The following is an 8454-nucleotide window of genomic DNA, read 5'->3' as shown; positions in this document are numbered from 1 at the left end:
CAGTTAGCCAAGTTATAAATGCAAGGGAAGTTTTTAAAGGAAATTAAAAGTATTACTCTAGTGAACACACAAATGATAAGAAAGAGAAACATCTTTATTGCTGATATGGAAAAATTTCAGTGGTCTGGATAGAAGATCAAGCCAGCTCCAATATTCCCTTAAGCCAAAGCCTAATCCACAGCAAGGCCCTAACTCTCTTTAATTCCATGAAGAGGTGGAGAAGCTGCAAAAGAAAAAGTTTGAAGCTAGCAGAGGTTGGTTCATGAGGTTTAAGGAAAGAAGCCATGTCCTTAACATAAAAGTGCAAGGTGAAACAGCAAATGCTTCAAGTAGATGTAGATGTAGAATGTGCAGTGAGTTATCCAGAAGATCTAGCTAAGATAATTAATAAAGGTGACTACACTCAATAACAGATTTTCAAAACAGCCTTCTACTGGAAGAAGACACCATCTAGGATTTTCATACCTAGAAAGGAGAAGCCAATGCCTGGCTTTAAAATGACAAGCTGACTCTCTTCTTAAGGGGTAATGCCGCTGGTGACTTTAAGTTGAAGCCAATGCTAATTCCAAAAATCCTAGAGGCCTTAAGAATTATGTTTATTATGGCACAAAGAAATGGAATAACATTCCATGTTCATGGATTCAAAGAACAAATATTGTCAAAATGTCGATACTACCCAAAGAAATCTACATATTCAATGCAACCCATATCAAAATAACACCAGCATTCTTCACAGAGCTAGAAGAAAAAATCCTAAAATTTGTATGGATCCATAAAAGAACATGAATAGCCAAACCAATCCTGAAAAAGAAAACAAAAGCTGGAGGCATCACAGTTCCAGACTTCAAGTTGTATTACAAAGCTGTAATCATCAAAACAGTATGGTACTGGCACAAAACAGACCTATAGATCAATGGAACAGAATAGAGAACCCACAAATGGACTTACAAATTCATGGCCAACTATATATTGACAATGTAGGAAAGAATATCCAATGGAAAAAAAAGTCTCTTCAGCAAATGGTGTTGGGAAAACTGGACAACGACATGCAGAAGAATGAACATGGACCACTTCCTTACACCATACATGAAAATAAACTCAAATGGATGAAAAACCTAAATGTAACACAGGAATCCATAAAAATCCTAGAGAAGAAAACAGGCAACAACCTCTTTGACCTTGGCTGTAGCAACTTCTTACTTGACATGTCTCCAGAGGCAAGGGAAACAAAAGCAAAAATGAACTACTAGGAATTTATCAAGATAAAAACTTCTGCAAAGTGAAGGAAACAATCAGCAAACTAAAAGGCAACTGATGGAATGGGAGAAAATATTTGCAAATGACATATCAGATAAAAGGTTAGTATCCAAAATATATAAGGAACTTACCAACTCAACACCCCAAAAGCAAATAATTCAGTGAAGAAATGTGCAAAAGGCATGGATAGACAATTTACAAAGAAGACATCCAGATGGCTAACAGACAAATGAAAAAAATGCTCAACATCACTCTCATCATCAAATGAAATTGCAACCACAATGAGATACCATCTCACACCTATCAGAATGGCTAAAATGAACAACCCAGGCAACAGCAGATGTTGGCAAGGATGCAGAGAAAGAGGAACCCTTTTGCACTGCTGGTGGGAATGCAAACTGGTGTAGCCACTCTGGAAAATAGTATGGAGGTTCCTCAAAAAAATTTAAAAATAGAACTACCCTATGACCCAGTAATTGCACTACTAGGTGTATATCCAAAGGATACAGGAGTATTGTTTCAAATGGGCACATGCACCCCAATGTTTATAGCAGCACTATCAACAGTAGCAAAGGTATGGAAAGAGACCAAATGACCACCCATTGATGAATGGATTAAGAAGAATGGTATATATATAAATACAATGGGATATTACTCAGTGATCAAAAAGAACGAAACCTTGCCATTTGCAACAATGTAGATTAACTAGACTGTATCATGCTAAGTGAAATAAAACAGTCAAAGACAAATATCATATGACTACACTCATATGTGGAATTTAAGATACAAAGCAGATAAGATACAAAACAGAAGAACATAAGGCAAAGGGAAGCAAAAATAAGATAAAGACAGAGAGGGAGACAAACCATAAGAGACTCTTAAATACAGAGAATAAACAGGGTTGCTGGAGAGGTGTTGGGTGGGTGGATGGGCTAAATAGGCAAGGGGCATTAAGGGGGACACATTTTCGGATCAACTCTGGGTGTTAGGTGTAAGTGATGAATCACTAAATTCTATTTCTGAAAAAAAAGAAAGGAGAAAAAGGAATTCCTGTGTGGGTCAGTCGTGTAAGTTTCTGACTGTTGATTTCGCCTCAGGTCATGATCTCACAGTTTGTGACATTGAGACCCATGTTGGGCTCTGCACTGACAGAACAGAGCCTGCTTGGGATTTTCTCTCTCCCTCTCTGTTTCTTCCCTTCTCTCACATGTGTGTGCACTATCCCCCCCTCAAAGTAAATAAATAAATAAATAAATAAATAAATAAATAAATAAATGTGTGTTGGGAGTACATGGTTTTTTAAGATTCCATTAAGGGCAAGTTGATCAAGGTCAATCTGCAGAGATTGCAGAGATTCTAGGAGCAACCCCCATGATGGGGAATGGGGGGAAGGTGGTGCTGGTGAGTGTACCTGGGACACATTGGTCATGTGATGCTATTGGGCATAACTATTGGGTCTTTGAAGTGAAACAATTTGAAATGGAAGGGAAAGATAGTGAGTGTTCTAGGGTGAAAAAAAGTATTAGTCAATGTTCCCTCTGGCTTTGCCATTTGAGTTAGCTTCACTGTGCTTATCTATGTTATAATTCTGTAAATTTTTGAAAAATGATAATAATGCATATGATTCTTGTCCACATAAATGCAAATTAATCTTGTCTAGTGGAACGTCATTGATTAGTGTCCTGCAGCTTGAGCTCTTCTGCATTTCAGAATTCCTTATTTTGTGTGTGTGTGTCTTAGAATTCTTCTTGGACCATGTGATACCTGAGTGGCATTGTCAATTTTGACTCAGGTCATGATCTCAAGGTTCGTGAGTTCAAGACTCCCTTTGGGCTCTACACTGACAGTGCAGAGCCTGCTTGGATCCTCTCTCTTCCTTTCTCTCTGCCCTTCCCCTGCTCGCTCTCACTCTCTGCTCTCTCTCTCTGTCTCTCTCTCCCTCAAAAATAAGTAAGCTTAAAAAAATTATGTCTGTTCTGGGATACTGACTGGCATTTTCTACTGGACAAGGAGAGGGTGCAGCTGCAGAAAACCAATCAGGGGAATTTCAATTCTCTGAGTGATGAATAAGGGAGGCAACAAGGAGGTTGGGTTTTGAGTCTGAGGCAAGGCTCTGCTCTTTCGAGAGGGACAGGAGCCATGGCTCAGAAAATGGAGTTGGTATGGGCCTCCTCCACTTGCAGGCCAAGGCCTCTATAGAAGACAGCACCTTACTTATGCAGACTCTTATGAGAGCATCCAGAGTTCGGAGGATCCACCTACCAACCAGGCCACAGCAGCTGGGCCAAATGCTAGTCCCCAGAGTTCACAGCCCCCAACAGCCAGTGAGATGGCTGTTGTTCGAGTTTTAGCAGCTGCCACTATGCCCAAAACAGTTTTAATGCTCAGAATGCCACGACAAAAGGCCCAAATCGTGTGTATGGTTTCTTTCAGGCTCTTAATGCCAAGGAGATTTCCAATGTCCTATGTAAGGCAGCCTTTAAGTCCCAGGTTGCCACCCAAAGTTCTGAAAATGCAGCCTATGATATTTTCCACCTGTGAGTTAACAGCTAACAAGTCCAAGATGGCCTTTAAGTCCTTGAACACCACTATTAAAGTTGACCCAAGTGCCACCTACAATTTCTCTGTCATAGCCAGTGATATGGTTAATACTTAGTCTAAGACAGCCTTTAAGGCTTTGAATGACACCACTAAGCCCCCAAAAGCTTATACCCATACCCAGAATATTAAACAAGCTCCACAGATATCAGCAGATGGTTCTGAGGCTCAGACTCTGGAGTCCAGGAGTATAATTTGGCTATAATTTAGAACAAGAAAACACACAAGTTTAATACCTTGAATGTAGAAAAGGATAGCAGTGGGGATTAGAGGCAAGTTCTGCTGGCTGCAGGGACCTGGAGGTCTGCACCAGGAGGGTGCAGGTACCTGGAGGTCTGCCAGGTGCACCCTCCAATGTGCTCTGGCAGACCCAATTGTCCTGGCAGAACCCATCAGGCTGGCAAAAACAGCCAGCCAGGCAGACCCCACCAGCACATCAGAACCTCCCAGCTATGACAGACCCCACCAGCCTGGAAGAACTCAGTTTCTTGGCAGAACCCCATTGTCTGGCTTGGTACAGTTGTCTGGCTGAACCCACTGGCCTGGCAGAACCCACCAGGCGGGCAGCATCCTTCAGATTGGCAAGGATCTCCTGATTGGTCACTACCACCTGACTGTCTTCTGCCACCTGATTGGCCACTTCCCACTGACTGGCCACTCCCACCTGACTGTATCCCCACTGATTGGTCAATTTCACCTGACTGGCAGAATCTGCACCCCTCTCCCAACTAGCATGCATCACAGAACCTGGGTTCCCCACAATGTCCAGATGTGGCCCTTCTTCAGGAAAGAACAAATAAGTTGATTAAATACTTGATGCTTAAATATTATACCAAGGTGCCCATCAAGCACTCAGAAATGCTGTGGGATATCAGCCATAAATGCACTGATGTTTATCCTGGAGAAGAAATTTGGGATTCAACTGAAGGAGATTGACAAGAGCACCTGCAGATTCTTCTCAGTAACCCCCAAGTCCCTGGCTGGCACACTGGGGACAAAGACACACCCAAGCTGGGTGTTCTCTTAGTGGCATTGGGCATCATATTCATGAATGGCAACTGTGCCAGTGAAGCTGTCCTCTGGGAGACACTAAGCAAGATGGGACCGAGTTCTGGGGTGAGATATTCTCTCCTTGGAGATCTAAGGAAACTTCTCGTTTATGAGTTTGTAAAGCAAAAGTACCTGGATTACAGACAAATGCTGAACAGCAACCCTCTGGAGTATGAATTCCTCTGGGGCCTCTGTTCCTACCATAAAGCTAGTGAGATGAAAGTGCTGAGATTCATTGCAAAGGTTCAGAAGAGAAATCCTTGCCACTGGACTGCATCATTCATGGAGGCTGAAAAAGAGGCCTTAAATGTTCTGAACGCTGCTGCAGCTGAGGCTGAGGACCAGGATGAGGAGAAAACCTGAGTGGAGATTGCAGATGGGACTGTATCTGGGCCCAGGAGCTGGGATGACATTGAGTTCGGGCTGCTGATCTGGGCAGAGGAAGGAGATTTTGGTGATCCCTGGTCCAGAATCCCATTTACCTTCTGGACCAGATACCACCAGAATGCCCACTCCAGATTTCCTCAGACCTTTGCTGGCTTATTGGCCCTGGTGGTACAGCCAATGCCATTTTTTTCTGCCAACTTTGGTGTCATTGGTTTCTTCTGGGTTGAGTGAAATTGGCGGATATTGATAATTAGTTGCAGTAGTCTTTCTGCTAAGTGAGGCTGAAGCCTCAGATTCCTTCTAAACACAGCTATCTAGAGAGCCACGTTCTGTTGATTGAAAGTAGCATGTGAGATCAATTTGTTTTATGTTCCTTGTTTGTTGCTTTTCTTCTCTCTGTGTGCTGTCAATCTTTGGTATAAGAGTTGAAACTGCAAAGTGAAAAAAAAAAAATGCCTATTCTGCCCGTGCTCTATAAATAGAACAAAATAGTCCGAATGACAGCACATCTGTTTACAGCATGATTTACTTAATATTTCAAGCCACTTCTAAGACCTACTTCTCAGAAAAAAAATCCTTTAAAAATATTACTGCTTATTGACAATGCATCTGGTCACCCAAGAGCTCTGATGGACATATACAATGAGATTAATGTTGTTTTCATACCCCTAACACAATATTCATTCTGCAGCCCATGAATCAAGGAGTAATTTTGACTTTCAAGTCTTATTATTGAAGAGATATATTTTATGAGACTATAGCTGTCATAGATAATAATTCTTCTAATGGATCTAAACAAAGTAAGTTGAAAACCTTCTGGAAAGGATTCACTATTCTGGACTCCATTAAGAACATTTTATGCTAAAGTGAAATAAGGCAGGCAGAGAAAGACAGATACCATATGTTTTCACTCATATGTGGATCCTGAGAAATTAAACAGAAGACCATGGGAGAGTGGAAGGGGGAAAAATTTACAGAGAGGGAGGGAGGGAGGCAAACCATAAGAGACTCTTAAATACTGAGAACAAATTGAGGGTTGATGGAGGGTGGAGGAGAGGGGAAAGTGGGTGAAGGGCATTGAGGAGGGTACCTGTTGGGATGAACACTGGGTGTTGTATGGAAACCAATTTGATGATAAATTATGTTTAATATATATTAAAAAACCTTTCTGACTTATGGTGAAAGGTCAAAGTATCAATATTAACAGGATTTTGAATGAAGTTGATTCCAACCCTCATGGAGGATTTTGAGGGGTTCAAGACTTCAGTGGAGGAAGTAACTGCAAATGTAGTGAAAATAGCAAGAGAAGTGAAATTAGAAGTGGAGCCTGAAGGTGTGATGAATTCCTACAATCTCACAATGAAAGTTTAACAGGTAAGGAGTTAATTTTTATGGATGAGCAAAGGAAGTGATTTCTTGAGATGAAATCTACTCCTGGTGACAATGCTGTGAAAATTGTTGAAATGACAACAAATAATTTAGAATATTACATAAAATTAGTTGATAAAGAAGTGGCAGGATTTTAGAGGAATGACTCCAATTTTGAAAGAAGTTCTACCATGGGTGAAATGCTTTCACATAGCAACACACATCATTGGTGAAAGGAAGAGTCAATCAATGCGACAAATTTCATTGTTACTTTATTTTAAGAAATTGCCACAGCCACTCCAAACTTCACTAACCACCATCCTGATCAGTCTGTAGTCAACTTGAAGCAAGACCCTCCACAAATCAAAAAAAAAAAAAATGTGACTCACTGAAAGCTCAGATGATGGTTAGAATTTTTTAGCAATAAATACGTTTTTTTAATCAAGGTGTGTACATTTTTCAGACATAATGCTATGGCACAGTTAATAGTATAGTGTAAACGTAAATGTTACATGCACTAAGAAACCAAAAAAAAAATCATTTGACTAGCTTTATTGCCATTTTTACTTTTTGCAGTGGTCTGGAACCAAACTGCAATTATCTCTAAGATACACCTGTACAGCATGGATCATTCTGTAGTTAATTCATCTCCCATGCAGTGACATCTGTCTCTCCTTAGAGGTCACATAGCACTTTTCAGTATCTTTATTCGGACACTTATGACTTTCTATTGTTTTATAGTCTCCACTAGAATGGATGGAAGCTTTTATAAGTACCTGGATTTTTGTGTTTGTATCATTCACAGCTCCTTGTATATAGGAAGTGCAAAATAGTTGTTGAACAAATAAATACCTTTGATGACTACAGATTCATTCATAAAATCCAGAATGATAGGAGGTAGCCTCTATAACAATACAGTTTTAATATGAATTAAAAGACAAAATTATTAGAAAGTTGATAATATAAATTGTTATATTTCAAGAAATGGTAAAAACTGAAAAAAGAAAATCATTGTTTTTATTTATTTATTTATTTATTTATTTATTTATTCAGCAAGTATTTAATTGAGCTCCTGCAGTATACTACTTTACTAGGGACAGAGGCTATAAAGATGAATAAGACATGGTGTTTTCCTAAAAGAGTATGTTAATTGCATGCAAGGTAAGTTTTTTTTGGGGGGGGTATTAAATTTACAATGGGTTATTAAAGGATGCCAGGAATACTTATGATTATGGTGTTAATCTTAAAAGACTTGTCACAGAGGGAAAGTATGTCTATCTAAAGCCACTCCCACAGTGCTGTATTGCTACTAAATTCAGAGCATGGGTGATTAGACTGGACCACCTTTCAATTGCCTTTCTTCCCTAAGGATGTTATGTACTTACTGCGATAATGCAACTTAAAAAGAGTTAACATAGATTCCATTAATGTGCAACTTGCTTACTAGGAGTTGTGTCAACTTCAACAACTATCAAAAGAGCTGACATGACCACTATGATTCATATACACAAAATGACTCACGTCTCATACAGACTCAGATCATATATATATATATATATATATATATATATATATATATATGATTTTTAGAATGTAGATACGACCATTAAAAGTTAAGTTATAATATATCAGTGCTGTTCTGTGGTTATAAAATTTGATCTCTAATTAAATGTGACTTTTCACATTCTGACTTTTGGGGAGATGGAAGAGCCTCAGAATATTTAACAAAAAACATCTGCTGAAATGGTTAATTTTCATGAGTGAAAAGACATTGGTAGCTCACAGGGCAAATTC

General features: G+C 39.5%; 1 pseudogene; it reads left to right on the top strand.

The window, feature by feature from the left end:
• The first annotated feature begins 3419 nt into the window (after window positions 1–3419).
• On the top strand, window positions 3420–5523 carry LOC145713752 (melanoma-associated antigen D1 pseudogene; annotated as a pseudogene).
• Window positions 5524–8454: the final 2931 nt, after the last annotated feature.

This window comes from Panthera onca, chromosome X (assembly GCF_046562875.1).
Source record: "Panthera onca isolate mPanOnc1 chromosome X, mPanOnc1 haplotype 2, whole genome shotgun sequence".
Lineage (NCBI taxonomy): Eukaryota > Metazoa > Chordata > Mammalia > Carnivora > Felidae > Panthera > Panthera onca.
Note: the sequence above shows the minus strand (reverse complement) of the source record. Positions and strands in the feature narration are given on the sequence as shown.